This window comes from Protopterus annectens, chromosome 3.part1 (genome assembly GCF_019279795.1).
Source record: "Protopterus annectens isolate FY-2018-M chromosome 3.part1, PAN1.0, whole genome shotgun sequence".
NCBI lineage: Eukaryota > Metazoa > Chordata > Ceratodontiformes > Protopteridae > Protopterus > Protopterus annectens.
This window is the reverse complement of record NC_056732.1, coordinates 1909553034-1909572117: the sequence shown is the minus strand read 5'-3', so window position 1 is coordinate 1909572117 and position 19084 is coordinate 1909553034. Positions and strand designations below refer to the sequence as shown.

Sequence of the window (19084 nt, the reverse complement as noted above, 5' to 3'; positions counted from 1 at the left end):
TTCAATGTTTGGCAACTTTTGCCAGAGTTCTGGGGAGATTCTTCTAAAATCCAAAGCATCCACTGCTAAAATCAAAAAAAAAAAAAAAAGTACTTTTTGAGTTTTCTTTGCACTTTGCTGACTGTATTTGATCATTTTGCTGCCTCATTTTGCTGAATTTTACTATATTTTTCTGCACTTTAAAAAGGCTATTATGTTGCCTTAAGTACTACCACATAGCACAGACTAGATTTAAATCTGCTGAATCTAGACTGTATGGTTACATTTGAGCACTATTCCAGCCATCTTACATTAGGAGGGCCCTGCCTGCACCCCTGTGGCAGAAATGTGTAGTCTGAGGCTCATCTGAGTTGGAGATTACTGGAGGAAAGCTCATTGTGTGCTTTCCCATTTGTAGTTTATCTTAAATGTGTTTAATTTCACCTGTATTTAAGCCTCACATTTGTGCATAGCTGTGCACCATTCAGCTGTGTTCACTGGTGCCCTATGTAGACTCAAATGCCTTGAAACACAATTTTCGCCTGGACATCTGTTTGTGAATCTTCCCAGGCTTCCATGCTGCATTGCAGGAAGCTCAGTTGTGCACTGAGATGTGTTGCCATAGTTTTCACCCCTAGTCTTCAATAGAATAAGCCCTTTGTTAATCCTAGAGCAAAATCTGGTCAAACTAGTCCACTCCCCAATAGTAGGTACCGTAAAAACCTGCCATAATGGATGATCAGTTTCCAACCATTTCTCTGGCCAGCCTTACTGACATGGCCATCCTGAGGCAATGCAGTAATTGCCTCATGTATACTGACAAATACTCACTCCTAAAACAAATGCAATATGTGATATATGTAATTGCACTATGAATTTGGAATCAGTTCTCTCGTATAGCAACAGACCGGACATCAAGAAGTTTGCCAGCACTGACATATGTCATCTCTCACACAAAACAAGGTCACAAGACATAAACTCACACTCACTCACTCGCAGAGGTACTCAATACAAGCCTACCAAAAGATCAGAGACCTCCCAAGAACATACCACTTGCACACATTGCAAAACAAATGAAATCCACTACACATAACAACACACACACCAGTTTATCAGAAAATAAGCCCATAAGGCAAAACACTTCAAAAGCAAAAGTCCTGGTCATATGTGACTCCGTAGTGAGACACACAGATGTTTCCCTCACCAGGATAGACAAGGAGAAGGTCACAGTCAGCTGCCTGTCAGGTGCCAGAATCTATCAAATCAGATATGTACTCAAGTCACTCAACAACAATTACCACTATGACTCTGTCATAGTACATGCTGGGGTGAAGAAATTGAGACCTACCACTATGGACTATATGAAGAGAGACATGACTGAACTCTCAGATTATATGTCCCAGGCAGGTATGTCCCTAGCCCTAAGCATCATTCTACATTCACCCTGGGTGATGCCACAATATAGACATAAAATGATTGACTTCAACAAGTGGTTTTGCTTCTGGTGTCATTCTAGGGGGAATCCAGTCTCTGTCAGCCTGAAAAGACTTGGTCTGCTTTGCCAGAGATGGTCTTCACCTGTCTCCTCTAAGCTTTTGGATACTGGCAAAGGCACTTGCCTCCCCCATAGTTCCATTTTCAGGCAATGTCAAAACAAAATTTCCAATGTAACAAAATCCACTGAAGACAAACTGAAGGTTATGTTGCTTAATGCTAGGAGCTTAAACAGGAAACTGTACTCCCTGGAAGCACTCCTCACCTTGGAAAGTTGCTGACATCTGTGCAGTCACTGAGACATGGTTCAAGGCCACAGACAGCACCCCAGCTGTGGAAGGCTGCAATGCCTTCCACATGTTCAGACTCCAAAATGAGTGTGAAAGAACCAGAGGTGAAGGTGTGTCCATCTTCATTAAAACCAAATACACCTCAACACTGGTTAAAGAGTATAACACTCTTGAGCTTTACCAAAATTCAGTAAAAATGGTCCCTAACTGGTTTTGAGCTCACTGATCTTTACCACTGCTACTGACTTCTCCCCGATGCCTACTCTGACCCTCTTGCTACTGATTATTACCACAGCCCCATACTGCTCCCTCCTTCCTATGACATTATTTTTTCTACAACGCATCTTACACCTGACACACCAAGCTGCACAGGTAGGCAATTACTACCATGGTGGTCAAGGGGAGGCCAAGATCAAAGTGGTCTGCTTACAGCCTTCCATTGTTATGCAAAGTTCAGGGGTGTCATGCTGTAGTCTCTACCTGCAGCATGCATAACAATCAACAAAAACAGTGTCAGAAGCCTTTGCCAGCTTTAAAAGCTGTAATATACTTTGGATAGTCAAACAGCCAAAACAGTATGGGAGAGTGGGCAGATAACTCAGCTTTTTGTTCAGCTGATCACTGCAAGGTAGCAAATTGTACTGACCCCAGGTGTCCATTCAGAAAACATCCATCAATCATTCCATGCCAGATTTTAATAAAGAAAATGAATCTTTAGCTGTTGCACCAACCATTCTAACGCTCAGAAAAAAAAATCAGTGTTATCCATTTGTGTAGTCTCACGATTACTTTGACTGAGTCAAGACTGAATGTATTGACCACTGACAAATATTTTATGCATTTGTAGTCATGGTATTGAATCGTAAAAATCAAGATCTAAAGTAATTTTTTTATACATAATGTGTGTTTCATGCCAGCAGTCTTAACTGACTTCACATATATACTAATTTCTTCCATTCTGTCATGCTGTCTGTTTTGTTCAAACGATGTTGTATGCAACTCAGAGTGAATTCCTCTGTTCCATGAAGATGTGGTCTTTCCTCCTTTCAAAATGATTCTTCTACAAAGCAAGGGCAGAGGCAGGAACATAGTTAAGGAAATACAGATGAAGCAGGCATACAACACAACACATAAACCAGCTTTTAGCACTGCACTAACAAAGGTCACAGCTCCTTATCTTAACATGTCGAGTGACTCTGATATGGATGTATGAGTCACTTTTACAGGAGGAGATTATTATCCTCACTAAAGGTGCAGACAATATATTCTCACACTGGGCTATGTTGACTTCCACTGATGCACAAACCTGAGTTCTCTGATATCTAATGTAAACAATTGTGTGTTTTAATGTACCTCTGTTTGAAAAGTACAACACTGTAAAGTGAATAAGTATTCTTACCATGCAGTTATTTGCATGAATATACAGTTCTAACTCATTCTATAATGATGATGTGTGATACCAATGCATATTTACCTCAAATTAAGTTCATTTGCAAAAAAAAACATTAGCAAACAGATTTCTCTTACAATGGATGACAGTCACTTTATGTGCACCATGCGGACTGGGTCCTGTTCTCTCAAAAGATTACTTTTTTCTTCACATCTCTCTCTCTCTCTCACACACACACACACACACACACACACACACACACACACACACACACACACACACACACACACATACATACATACACATACACACACAGTACCTGTCAAGTACTATACCTCACCTCCAGCAAATCACCCCCTAAATGGCCCATCTCAATACCAGAAGATTGCCAAATTCCAGTACTAACAGCCACACAGGTAACAAAAACACTCTCCAAAGCTAAGAATACAGCATCCATGGGACCAGATGACATCCCGGGCTGTATACATGAACTACAATATGAACTGGCACCTCACCTAAGTGTCATGTTTAATCATAGCCTCACCTCAGGTTTCATGCCCACTGAGTGGCGCAGAGCTACAGTTATCCCACTCCACAAGGGGGGACCCACCTTGGAGCCCGGAAACTACCGGCCCATCAGTCTGATGAGCCTTATCAGCAAGCCATGGAGCATATTATCATGGAACTTATAAACAAAGACATTGGCAACCTTCAAACACTGGACCCCACCCAGTTTGGGTTTGTGAAGGGCCGATCTTGTCTCCTGAACCTGATTGACTTCGTCGAATCAGTCTCCAGAGCCATGGACAAGGGTAAGGTGGTCCACACAGCGTATCTAGACCTTGCCAAGGCCTTTGACACCATCCCCCACTCTGGAATCATAGATAAACCTACTAAGCTGGGCATTAATCCCTACGTCACTCAATGGGTTGCTGACTGGCTTACTGATAGAACCCACTCTGTAAAAGTAGCCGACTCCAAATCCAGCTCCAGACAAGGGACAAGTAGAATATCTCAGGGTTCAGTCCTGGGACCACTCTTGTTTGGCATCTACTTCTCTGATGTACAGGCCAACACTAAGGGACTCTGGCTAACAAAGTTCTCAGATGACTGCAAACTGGGAGCCATTATTGAATCCCCAAATGATGTGGATACTCTACAAAAGGGCCTTACAAAAACAGATGCTTGGTGCCAGAGCCATGGGCTCAAGCTCAATGCCAAGAAATGTATAGTTATCCCCTTTGAGAAAAAAACATGTACCCATGAATTACCATATAGGTGGCAGTACACTAAACACCGAAAGTGTGATGAGACTTAGGGACACAGGTGGACAGTGGTCTCACCTTCGATAACCACATTGCCACAACAGTCAGGAAATCCTTCTATGTGGCACACCTCATCACTAAGGGCTTTTCATCCAGAAAAAAGGAGGTCATTGTCCCATTGTACTCATCCCTCGTTAGACCCATTATAGAATACAACACCCCGTTTGATATGTACCTCTCAAGACATCTGCAACAACTGGAAAGGCTGCAAAAATACCTAACTAAAAGAATCACAGGCCTAAAGAAGATGCCCTATGCTGATCACCTTAAAAAACTCCAGCTATACTCTGCGCATATCGTCTACTCAGAGGCGATCTCTACTTAACATACAAGGCCATGTCAAACCCAGAGCTGTTGGACATGCTACACTTAAAGAAATCCCAATCCCTCAGAGACACATGCTCCAGGGATCTAAACCTTGTCATCACAATAAACAAAACATGTTGGAGGGATAGGTTCCTGACCCAGAGACTCCCCAGACTCTGGAATAGATTGCCCATACATGTCAAGCAGAGTGCCTCTTTGGCCCTCTTCAAAAGGAATCTTGACGATTGGATGGAGAAAGGAAATTCACCCCAGGGATCACGTCAGTTGCCCTACTAGACAGGGGTCTGGGGAAGTAAATAGTGTGGGAAGAAATAGCCAGGGAATTGTTATGGCTAGGCGTGTATAGGCCCTAGGGCTGATAGCCTAGTACCAACCTATGAACCTATGAGCTAAGGAGTAAAGTTTCTAAATAATGTAATGCATTTGAGTTTCAGACTTCATATCCTTCAGAAAAATGCATTCTAAAACAAACCCTGTTATTTAGCAACTTTCTAAATGCGTCCCTAGTTTTGGGCCTTTGTCCCCAACATTATAACAGGCTTTGTCCAGATTTCTTTTGCTAATTGATTGAGAAGTGTGGTGTGTGTGTGTGTGTGTGTGTGTGTGTGTGTGTGTGTGTGTGTGTGTGTGTAAGAGAGGTAGCATACCCCTCAGCTGTCCAGGTTTTTGGAGAATGTCCAGATTTTTGCTCTATATTTCTCCTAAAAAGGATTGAAGTTGCAAAACAATGACAAACATTTGAGTTTTAGACTTCATGTCCTTTAGAAAAATGCATAGTAGCACAAATCGTGTTATTCTAGCAATTTTCTAACTTCACAAGAGAGGTATTTATAATCTGTCCCTATTTATTTTAGGCTTTGTCCAGATTTCTTGCACTAAGAGGTTGAGGTGTGTGTGTGTGTGTGTGTGTGTGTGTGTGTGTGTGTGTGTGTGTGTGTGTGTGTGTGTGTGTGTGTGTGTGTGTGTGTGTGTCTGAGAGAGAGTGAAATGCCCTATTTAGAGTTTGCAGGTGGAATTTATTTTCAAGTGCATTTTCAAGGAATTGTGATCTTCAAGGGGAAAGATGTTTACTGTTGCTCTTGCTAAATCTGTTTAAAATGTGCAACTATTTTGTTTAGCAAATGGTATCACTATTGTGGTATAGAGTTTTAAAGCAGTGTTAGTAGCACACCTTGCATCTTGATGCAGAGGGCTGTAGGTTCTACTTCCACAACATGTAGATGTGTATTTTAAGGGGATGCGGTGCTGCAGTCTTGAGTATGTCCTCCTTTGGATGAGATGCCTAGTAACTATGAACCAGTTTTTCAGCTTGCCACCCATTCCTTATTGCAATATACCAGCTTACCATTTTTTAATGTAACTAGGCAATTTATTCTTCAACGGTAACAGGTACTGAATTTGGTTTAATGTTCACATTTTATTAAAGTGGAAGAAAGCGCTAAACTGCATCTGCCTCGTTTGTGCCATTCCTGCATTAGGCTGTGGCTTTAGTTTTGTTCACTGGTTGCGGCTAGTCCGTGTCTCTTGTGTTTTTGAATTTGGTTTACCTTCAGAAGGTCGAACCTGACCCCATCGAATGATGGGATCATCGACCCACTTCCACAAAACCAGCAATGTTGAATTCTGACATTGTTGAAACATGACTCGCCATAAACCTCAGAACAGGCATTGACATGGGTCAAGATGGGGGGGAGATTCATACTTTGACAATGTCGGGTTCGACATTGTCGCCATTTGACCTCCAGACTTCAACTGAAGTGAGCTCGACGAAACCCACTTCAACCTTCTGATTGTCACCCACTGAATTTGTAGATGAAATACTGAAATAGAAAGTGGTTTTCTAGCAACAACCTCTACATTAGTTTCAGATCTCTTTAATGTGGAATTATTCAGATGACTTTTACTTCTGCAGAGATTGTGCATATTGTCTGATATTGGTGGATTTTAATGGCAGAAGTTTGAGTGGATTTTCGTGGCTGAAATGATCTGAATTTGGGAGTTTGTCATCAATGGTTCATATGTTGTGTTTCATTGCTTACTGAAAAAATGTTCAAAACTATAAATTTAAAAACACGCTCTAACAAGTGGTGCTGTATTATACAAGGGATATAATTCAGTTATTACATATTATAATTAATACAATCAGGAAGGTGAATCAAAGAACTTTTGAATGGTCCTAAAAATGGGTGCAAGGGGCCTATGATTTTAGAACAGCCCAAAGGTAAACTTAATCCACCACTGGCCAGATGCATTTTCTTTGAATGTGGGTTTCAATGCTGTTTTAGTGAATGTGAGTTTCATAGGCACAGAACTTTTAATGCTAAGTCTGTTTTCATTGTAAGACTATTGCTTTGTTTAACAAATATCTATCAGTGTTTGTGCTATAAAATTTGAAATAAAAGTTATATCTGTAATCATTGTAGAAGTAAAGTATAAAACAGTATGCACACTGAGAGTTTTGAACATTGTTTATGGCAATTGGGGAGAAGTAGCCAAGTAATGTGACACTGGAATAGCTGTGTGTGGAGGTGCTGCATGAGGGGGCTGAGTGGGGGGGCTGCGGGTTTGCACTCCCTGTAAAAAATTATGTGGGCTCCCCTGATTACAGGGTACTCAAAACAAGTCTTACATGGAAAGACTGGGGGCCCCTGTCACTGTATTCTCTCTCTTACAGGGTACTAAGGAGTGATCTGTACCTGGCTTACAGGGCAGTCTCTGACCTGGCCAGGATGGAAATGCTACACATTCGTAAATCAAACTGTACAAACATTACTCGCTCCAGGGATCTTAATCTAGCCTCTAACATGAACAGATCATGTTGAAGAGATACTGTAGATACATCTTCCAGAGACTGCCACTTCTCTGGAACAAGTTTCCATTTCACATGAAACAGAGCCCTTCCCAGTCCCTCTTCAAACCTAACTTAGATCAATGGGTGCGTAACCGCAAATTCACTCCTGGGATGGCACCCAAGTCCCTCCTGGACAGAAGAATTCAGTATTAACTGCCATAGACTCTTACCTGTGTGAACTTCACTCAGCTAACTACTGACAACTGGGGCAACTCGGGATAAATATGGCTAGGCATACTAACCCTCTAGGAACCTATGATTATTTGCTGTTTCCTTTTTTTTTTTTTTTTTTGTTGTGATCTTCATAGATGCTTTGAAGCAAAGGCAAGTAACAGCAACTTCAAAAATTCAAAAATAATTAAATAATTGGAACTAAGGATTCAAATGGAAGTTGATCAGCTCCCAGCACAGATTTCATCAAATGGCTCTATGCTTTCATATTTTTCAACAAAACTTGAGTTTAGCTATAATCATTTTATCCAGCTGATGCATCATTGAAGTTGGATTTTGTAGTATGGCATGTGATGTCTGTTCCTTACAGAAGACCATGCAGTTTGACAATAAATATTCCCACTTAAAATAACTGATATCAGTTGTGCACTATAACACTAGTATGAATAGAAACTAATAAGCACAGTAATATTGTAAGTCTAGTTGGGTGGCCTTGGCATGTCCACAAGGTGATGTGTTGATGGTCTCCAAGGGAAGAAGGATGACTCTTTCATTTGATGATGTCAGAGACTTTAGAAAATTTAGAATTCAGAAAATGGTAAGTGGAGGTGGTGAAGACTGAAGTTATGATAAGATCCAAGCTATTAGAGATCCCCAGATGCGTAGCAGTGATGACTTCCTGTGTTGGGCCCTCATAGTAAATCTGGCAGTTTCCATATATCCTTGCTACAGTCTTCTTCCAGGTTAAGAAGTTGGTTTAGTCAGGACATTAGTGAATGGAGAAATGTGCTCTGTTAGTAGCTGTCTTAGGTTTTTATGAAAGGAATATCACTGCTCGGTATAATTAATTTAGGGAAAAATTTGTTCATATTATGCTATTTTTCACTGCAGATCAAATTTCAAGCGAGTCTCTGTAATGGCACCCAGATGTTATAGGACTCAGCAACATCTACTGGGTAGAGCTTAATGTAATTACTTGCAAGCAGTCTTTATTTGGTAGGGGACCTTCGTTGGTAGGTGTCAATAAATGTTTGATCTTGAGGGGAGGATGATAACTTGGTTTAGATGAGAAACTGATTTTGTTTTCTGAAGTGTCAGTATGCAAACCCATAAAATGTAATGATGTTTGCTGATAGTGGAAACATGCATTCAGTTTGCAGCTAACAGCCTTATAACAGTCCGAACAAAATGCAATGGTAGAATGGTAAATTAGCTTACCATTGCCAGTATGGCTTAACATTTTATTCCCACAGGGAGTGACTAGCAGGGGTCTGACTTGCACAAGTTGAACAGGGAAGGTGAGATGCAATTATTTCATTCCATCTTGCAGCTCATGTTTTCTTTTCCAAATGCCTATTAAACCATTGGACAGAACTGAGGGAGATATGATATCAAACTAATATAATATAAAACACATTTATCACATGCATATTCATATATTATTTCAATGATACAACACTTGCATGAGGTATGTGTATTTTGTAAGGCAGAATGTTCAGAAATAAAACAAACCCAAAGTAAAGATTGTGCAAGTGTTTACCATAAAGATCCCATAATCAAAGACTTACTATATCATTTTTTAGGCAAGGAATGGGAGAATACTTAAGAAACCAGTTGTCTTCAACATTATTTGCCTCACCTGTGAATTTGAGTAGGCAGCAGGACAGCATATCACTGTCTAATTAGCATAGAGTGGAAGTACAAAATACCTGCTGAGCTGATGCTGGTAAGGAGATCATATATAAAACAACTGCTGTCTGCCCCTTATGTCTGTTGATAAGCTATGTGGGTAATAAACAGTAGCTATGTCATGCTAGCAGAAGCATATTAGTGACAGGCCAATTGACAGCAATGCCCTCAGAGTAGACATTTAGATAACAGGTGGTATTAATCTACATGTGAATGCTGACCTCATTTCTTATAGGTTGTTACTAGGCTAATGACCACTAGGGTCCTTACAAGCCTAGTTGCACACCCCAGACCAATTGGGTCATGAGTATCATGAGTGTCTATATGAGCCAGGTCATGTTAGTATGGAGGTAAATAAGGATTTGTAGGGGGGGTATTAGTTAAGATAATACTTTTCTTATTGATGACCTCTGTCCATAATGGACAGGAGATCTACAGTGGAAGTAAATTTATGATTTCCCATCCAGTTGTCAAGGTTTCATTTGAATAGGGTCAAGGATGATCTCTGTTTTAGATGGATGGTGAGTCTGTTCCATAGTGCAGGGATCCTTCGGGACACTCTCTCTCCAGCCTGCTCTTGTTTATGTCATAAGCAAACTTCAGATCTAGAAATTCAGTTCAGATGTTAAGAAGTAGTTTAACTCCATCTGAAGTAGTTCAAGAGTAGCAACTTCCAAGACCTATTGAACTAACTATCCTTATATATATGTATGGAAACATTCCACATAATCCGACGTGTTTAACACCAGCAGAATTGATTGAAACTCATTTGATCACCTTTGCCAGTGTTAAGTCTGTGCAACACTGAGAACAGTGGAGATTGGGGAAACTGCCCTTTCCTCACTACAGAGTGATCTCAGAGTTGGTGTATATAATTAGCAGGTGGTATGGGGTGCAGCCCCCCAAATGGAGGTGCATGGGGGACTTACCCCCTTGCAAAAATCATCTTTTTAATTGTTTTGGCTTTCGATCTTTTAGGATTGATTGTTAACTGTTTTATATATATATATGTATGACCACAGTCTGCAAAAAATTACTGCTTCATATGCAGTTATTGTAAGTAATGTTCTAACTCTTGTTGTGGATAGTGTTAAGGTAAGAGTGTTGATAGAGTCCATTTGAAGTATAAAGACACTCACATGCTTATGGTACTGCTTATTACCTGGTATCTACATGAAAAGAAAGCTAATATTCAGACAACACCCACAAAATGTGCTAGTTAGCAAATGCAAGTCTATATTTATTCCATGAAAGATGTATTCATTAAATATGTCTTCAGCAAACACCAGATGCTGAAATTCACTTCAGCGAACCGTGGAATTTTTCCCACAGTTCGCAAACACCTGGCCCACCAACCGTCCAGAACACACAATGGACTAAATGAAATCTACCCAAGTTGGGGGCTTTGCCCCGATACCCCCTTAGCTATATATACCAAATCCAAGATCACACTACAGTGGGGAAAAGGACAAAGTTGAGGTGATGGCCAAATGTTTTCGAACCATGGGAAAACTTCTGTGGTTCGCTGAAGTGAATTTCAGTGGCTGGTGTTCACTGAAGATGTACTCGATGAATACATCTTTTGCGGAACTTATATAGACCCACAAATACACCCAATCTTGTCAAGAGCAACATGAACACAACAGTTGTGAGATATACCTAGCTCAGAAACATATGACAGAAGTATGTGTTTCAAATATGTTTTCTTTATAAAATTCAAGAATACAAACAAAATAAGAACATGGGCTATGGCTGGGTGGTGGACTCTGTACTAATGATCAGAGTAACTTCTCATATGTCACCTCAAAAATGGCAACTTACAGGTTCATAGGTTCATATGTTCATACTAGACCATTGATCTTGTGGACCATTTATAGCCTAGCGAATTATCCTACCTATTTACCAAGACATGAATTAATACCAGACCCAAACTATTTTTAACCCTTTTCTATAAGTCCAAAAAGCATGCACTCATACAAAACAAAAAAAGAAACATTTTTTAAAACCAACAAATAATTATATGAACTACAGAACTCCAGGCTGAAACAATGTAGAATTTATTACAAATCCAGATAAGAACTCAAATTCTAAGTTAAGCACTTTCATCCAAACAACCAGGACTTCTTCAGAACTAAAACAATTAAAAAAACTCACTTTAAATACCTAAAAATGTACTAAATTAACCAATCAACAGCCACTTTAAAAACATTATCCAATAAAAGTCCTTAACTTAAGTAAAACACATTAAATGATTCACACAAAACATGAAAAATTGTTATTTTATTGATGCATGTATTTCTTATTGCAAATGTATAAAACAAGTTTTAAAATTTTTTATTTAAAATATTTAAAATTATTTACAAGGCCTGATTATAACTTGGCTGCTCTCATTTTATGTACCAAACTGATTGAGATATAGTCATTGAGACCTGGTTCATCATAGCCTCAATTGCTAGAAGAGCTCCCTGTATTCCAGACAATTCTCCCATGCCCCACCCCTAACATCATGGGGAACTATTTCAAGGATACCAAAGCAAATTTCGTAAACCCCTCTCATTCAGTAGAATGTCTATACAAAGCATTGTTGGAATTAGCCTTGCTAATGTCGTAAAGATGTTCATAAATCCTTTTGAAAAGCTTCCTTTCAGTTTTCCCCACATAAAATGAATGACAATGGCTACACAAGGCTAAATATACTAAACGTATAGAGTTACACTCCCCCTTCTTAAACGAGACTCTTGTCTGAGTCACATTCCTCAAAATTACCTGTTCCTTCTCTAGAATGTACAAAAAAAATTACATCTACCACATTTCTTAGTCCCCTTCCTTACAATGTGTTTCCTTTTCTATAATAATTCTTTAATATTCCTGTGTACTTTACAAATGAAAGTAAGTTTTTCAACAAGATATCGATAAAGCTCATTGTCAGTTTTCAAAATAGCCCAATTCTGTGAAATAATGTTCCTGACTTTCTGACTCAACCCATCATATTTAATTGTCATAGCCTGCTGGAAGTTGCTAGAAGTGGAATGCTTGTTGGTACCTATACCTTTAGTAGCTCAGGTAGACCCAGTATACACTTAAATCTTAAATTCCTGTTTTCCATCACTTCCTTCTTTACTAATGTCAATAAGTCCATGGGATACTCTGTTTCTGAGAACACAGCCATCACAGGGTAATTTCCTTCTCTAACAATTCATCACTGGAGGTCATTCAAGCCGCTCTAATAAACTGACCTTTTACTAAATTCCTTTTAGAATACATAGGATTACTGCTATTGAAATGAAGGTAACTATTCAAAAATGTTTCTTTCCTATGTATGCTAGACATTAACATACCTTCTTCTCAAGTAAGTTGGACATCCAAAAAATGTATACTTTTTCATTCTTACAATTATGTAAACCTTAAAAAGTCTGTAGTGTCAGTTAAATAATCCAAAAAAACTTTGATCTCATTTGGGTCCCCTTTCCATACAAAAACCATATCATCTAAAAATCTACCAAAAAATAACCATAGTGGCAAAAAACTGGAATTGTGTATAATTTTTTTCTTCTAGTGTAACATAATAAAGTTAGCAAAAATGGGGGCACAAGCCACCCCCATCACAACTCCTCTAATTTGCTTGTAATATTCATCTTCAAAATGCAGGTAGTTATTAGTCAAAACCAGTCCCATTAAAGCCACCAAAAACTGAGTCTCACTAGCTTCAAATAAATGGCTGTCAACTAAAACTTTCTCAAAAAACTCCAAACCTATTTCATGAGGTATACAGGAAAAAAGATCCACCACAGCAGAAGTACTCACATAAGGCTTGCTTACCACGCTCAATGCATATTTAGCCGAAAGCGCTCTTCCTGTTTGTGAAGATTCATATCCTGTTGTTTGAAGGACCTTATCTGTTCATTATTAAATTGTGCCAGTTTTATTTTGATTTTATCTGCTGAACACGCATTCTACTCTCTCTTCATGGTGATATTGCAACGCTTGTGTTTAATCTTAAGTCATTGTTTTAGCACTGCAGGCTTCAGTGATTAATGTTATTTGTTTGTTTGTTCTATGTTTATAATGTGTATAATATTGAGGAGAATAATGTTTATTTTAACACACGTATGCCTTCACATTCATATGTGGATGTGACAAATCTGAAAACTAATGTAGGATTATGCATAGACTGGGGTATATTACAATTATATGACATTTATGAAATGTTTCTATTTTGTCTCCCCACACTCTGTTTCTCTTTTTATTTTTCTTCAATGACATTTGGATGATAATTTCTGCTGCAACATGACTACCACCATGGCGGTTGGGGGGGGGGACTATATCAGCCACAGAATCTTAGACCACCAACCTTCCATGGGTGTCTGCAGAAGTACCATCACAGGCAGCACAGACATCCAGCACAACATGGCAGTGTTGCCTCCACATCTCCTGCACTACCACCATCACCTGCTTTAGGTAGTTCTGCCATAGGGGCTGGTGCACTGGTACCCACCAGGAGTAGTGCCAGTGGAGGTGGCAATTATGTCACCTGACATGAGCTGACAGGGCCACTGCAAGAGATCATTGAAAGGAGCCTTAGTGTCTGCATTGGGAAAATGGAGTAAATCATGGAATGAAGAACTGAATTGCTGCCCCATCTTACACTGCCCAAGGTATCTGGGACAGGAGACAGTGGTTACAGCTCAGAGGGTGAGCACTATATTCCCACTGTACTCATGCTGAAGGGAGATGTGTTTCCAAAGTCCTATACCTATCCGCAATCATGGTGTCCCCCAACATTCTGTGTCCATCACCACCCCTGTCTGTCTTGTTATGTCCTGTATGTCAGCACCTGCTAACTAACCTACCCTACATATCTATTTCTCCCATTCCTAAACATCTTCCCTAATATTCCTCTCTCCCTAAAAAAATAAAAATTTAAAGGGCACCTGTCCCCCCAGAATATTACACCCCATACATAGCTCTCCACTTCACATATGTATGTGTATGACACAATTTGTTCAAACTGGCCACACAACAATACTAAGTTGTTGTCACTCACCCTTTATGTTGTGACTATCCACATTTCTCAAATTCTTTGTACAAATATAACACTTCTTTATTATTCCTCCAGAGTCCTACCTTCTGCTTGCTCCCTCTTTCAGAACTGTCCTAACCAGCCCATTTCACACCACTAATCTGGTCAAAATATAGATTTACACATCACACACATGGCCAGAAATGGCAGATAAACCAAAGTCTCTATTTCAGTCCTCAGTATTTACTCTGCACAACGCATTGTGCAGCAGTGCTATGTGATGGAAAGTAACATGTCATGCCTTATAGCAAAAGTGATGAATTTGCCTTCAGCCACTTTAATACAGTGCCCCTTGTGCTACTGTGCTTAGACCTGCTGTGCACAACAATAACACTGTGTGGATACAGTTATTCCTATATGAATAAAAGGTTCATAGGCTGGTACTAGGCTAGCGGCCCCTGGGGCCTATACAAGCCTAGCCATAACAATTCCCTGGCTATTTCTTCCCAGAATATTTACTTCTCTGGTCCCCTGTCTAGCATGGTGACTGACATGATCCTCAGGGTGAATTTCGTATATCCCATCCAATGGTCAATGTTCCTTTTAAAGAAGGCCAAAGGTTCAAAGGTTTAATGTACACTACTTGGGATGTTTAATTCTCATTACTGTTATGGAGTCTGAGGCACACAAATTCCCTTTCTTCACACTTTTCTCAGTGTTTCTTCAAGTGGGTGAGTTTTATTAGCTGAAATATGACTTTCTTTTTAGTGCGCTCAGGTAATGCTCAGGTCTAGAGAATGCTAAAGAAGACCAGGAGGTGTTAAATTAATGTATATAATGCTGGATTCAAAGTTTTTTCCCCATAAAATTTTACCTTGTGAAATACTGGATAGATGTATTAGTCCCCCACTAGTGTCCCGCTTATTCCTTAATTAGTCTACCACTCTCCCACCATTGCTTGCTTCCTATTTTGAACACTTTACTGAAATCAGCATGAGAAAAGCTGTAATGACACACAAAGCATTAATGCAAATCACACAGACACAAACAAGCAGACATACACACAGAAGAAGAAATTAATCGGAAACATAAATGTCTATATGCCTGTACTCTTCCATTACATAATGCCTGGCATCAGGTACCGCAGACTCCTACCACTTACCATTCTAAGTTAAAACTTGAAAAGTTAGTATGCATGCACAATACTTTGCCATCAACCAATCGAATGAGCTTGCCAGCAGTACACTTTGATAACTGGTTGTAACAGATTGAAAGTAATGTTAGTGGCTTGTATTATTTTTAAATTAATTATCTGATTATTGTAGTCAAGATATGAAGAGTCCACAGTGAGGCAGATGAGTTACTCCATAATGTAAACGATTTTTGCACTGAAACACGTTGCCCTTCCAAGTGTGTTCCAATGAACTTGTACATGTGGGCATGTACTTGCACAGCAGTGTCAATGAGTGGAATGCATGTGTTTTGCGTGCATAGCTTGTACATACCTTGCACACATCACAAAGAGCTGACAGTGAGCCACAAAACTACAGAACATTTTCATACAATAGTCTTGAGATTAACAGTCAGGTATGTGTGGATGGCACTCCAGTGGTTAACATCTGTGACATCACCCATCATATAACTGCTCAGTACACCTTAATGTGACACACATACATATTATCCTCATTACAACAATTTATGGGAATTAAGTGATGCATGCATTATTGCTACAGTGTGTTGTGTATTTTGATCAACAGACTGCAGTTTTATCTGTCTGTCTGTTACACCACATTGGCTATTCACCCAAGCATAAGTCATATAAAGTACAACTATATTCTGGTTGAGACTTGTAATAAAACTTCTCCTTCGGTGTCAGTAGTTACTACAGTGTTCTCTAGATTGAGGACTTAGGCAGGTGCTCAAATCCAACAACAATTAAAAGTAAGCAGGTGTGTGTGTTTCTGAAACTACAGTGACAGTTAGGAGTGGCTTCTCAAACACATCTAGGGTGAACACTTCCATGTGGGGAAACATTTGCACAGGCAGAGGGTCCCCTCAACAATTCTAAACTGAACATATCTTTTGCAGACAATGATGATGTCATCCCTTTGCATGTGTTCTGTCTCACGCTTGTATTCTCCTGTGCCGTGAGTGGCTAATACATAGTTTTCTAAATTGTGGACTTAGGCAGGTCATTAAATCCAGCAATGACTAATTAGTGTGAGGGTGTGTGATTAGAGTGACAAGTAGGACTTGTTTATCAACCATGACTTCTTATTGTAACACTTGTTAATGTCTGTTATGTACTTCACAGATAGATTCTAGTTGTCTACTGATGTACTATGTTCTTCATCTGTAAATACGCTGTAAGTAATTGCTATGTAAATTGTTAATCACTATGTAATCCAATGTAACTACTGTCTGTTTATTTTAACTGTGGAGTTTTTCTCCCCGGGCCTTCGCTGAAAATTGACCTACGTCCAGTCGGACACTCCCGGTCAACAAATATAAATAAATAAATAAATAAATAAATATCAAACAGGTCTGGTGGGTACACTTCAGTCAGTTCAAACATTTACATGGGAAGAGGACTTCCCTAAGCATTTCAATCCATTTTATGTCAAACGTCTGCTTTGTAACACGATGATGTCATTCCTTCAAATGTGTTCTGTTTTACACTTGTAAGGTTTCTCCTGTTGCATGAGATAGGCACTGTATAAGTAATGTACGTGTGCAAAGCAATAGTGACAGGCAGGACTGGGTTACCCAGCAAATGGCAGTATGGCTGTCTCACACGTGTGCAAACACTAACATAGCTAAAGGGAATGAGCCCCGGGGATCACGTCAGTCGCCCTGCTAGACAGGGGTCCAGGGAAGTAAATAGTGTGGGAAGAAATAGCCAGGGAATTGTTATGGCTAGGCTTGTATAGGTCCTAGGGCTGATAGCCTAGTACCAACCTATGAACCTATGAACCTATGAACTACATTTTATTGGATCTGAACACATTCAAAAACAATGCTGTTGTAATCCCCTCAAGTGTGGACTGCATGACACTTCAGATATGATTACTTCTGTGGTGACAGTGGTTTATATACAGTTGTATGGACTATGCACTCATATAGGCAGGTGTTAAGAGTCTAGCAGAGTTTAACTATACAGTGTTTAAGAGAATGGTAAAAAGCAAGTTTGTTTACCCCCCAAGACAACTGATATTTACAATCTGGCTGATTGGAAACAAGTACAATTTGGGAGAGAAAGGCCAAGTTTTGTACTCCATTTAGTGGAAGATGTATGTATTCAAACACAATGCTTAGGTTAACCATTCAAGTATGTTTTTTGACAACTGTGATATGAATTCCCTGTGTGTCATCATCAGTTACTGCTCAGGTGAAGAGGAACTTGAAGTACATTACACATGTTCGACTCCAGTAGTGTCTGCCTTTTATTATATTTTTTGAGAAATGTATACAGTCACAATTCTGACTCTACATCACACAAAACACACTACTCTCAACATTGCAAAATAGATTCCACCCCATCATAGTGCCTCCACCATCCTCCTAAGTTTTATCAACACAATCAATACAAAAAGAAATGAGAACAAATTAATATTAGCCATTTTTCTCGACCTCTTCCAAGATTTCAATACTGTTTCTCACTCCATCCTCCTAGACAAACTCTGTGTTATAGGTATCGACAACAGTGTTCTACAATACTTCCAAAATTACTTCTTTAAAAGATCCCAAGCAGTGAAATGGTTTAATGACATCTTCTCCTTTCTCTCAGTCTCTGTAGCTGTCCCACAAAGTTCCATCCTGGGATCCATTCTGTCCAATATCTTTATCAATGACTTCAACAAGGCATGTAAAATGCCTCCTTAATACAGCATATGGATGATTCATCCATAATCTGCTCAGCTTCTAACCTTGACAGCCTATAAAAACTAACCAAGGAGGCCTTCACTAATACAGAAAACTGGTTGACAAACACTCAGCTATTCTTGAACCCCCCAAAAATTAATCTGCAAGAAACACAAAGTACCACCACGGCTCTGGAAGTCCCAAACTTTTATTAAAACACACAGTCAAGACAAATCAGTAAGCGCTTTCGGGTTACATCCGAACTCTTCATCAGACATAAATCCATCGCATATTCCATTCATTTAAATACTAAAAAAGGCGCCAAAATCTCATTCATAAAGCATCTCATTCCTAAATAATACCTACAACTTACCACGAGATGGCAGCCATAGGTTCATAGATTGGTACTAAACTAACTGCCCTTGTGAGCCATTTTAAACCTAGCTAATCCCTTGTAAGGCAAACACCTTAACCATTAGGCCACCCTTATCTTAAACAAATGCATTATATAAAACCAATATATCTAGCTAGCTTAATATAATAAATTTATATGCATAAACATAAAAAAAATATATATATATATATATATATATATATATATATACACACACACACACACATATAAAAACAATATAAAAAATATAAAAATATATTATAAATAAATGAATATCTGCATATACCTAAAGT

At 39.2% G+C, this 19084-nt stretch overlaps 1 protein-coding gene across 1 annotated transcript in view; it reads right to left on the bottom strand.

Moving 5' to 3' along the window:
- LOC122797953 overlaps window positions 1–19084 on the bottom strand; it is a 271287-nt gene that overhangs the window by 98242 nt on the left and 153961 nt on the right. The gene's annotated exons all lie outside the window — the stretch shown is intronic.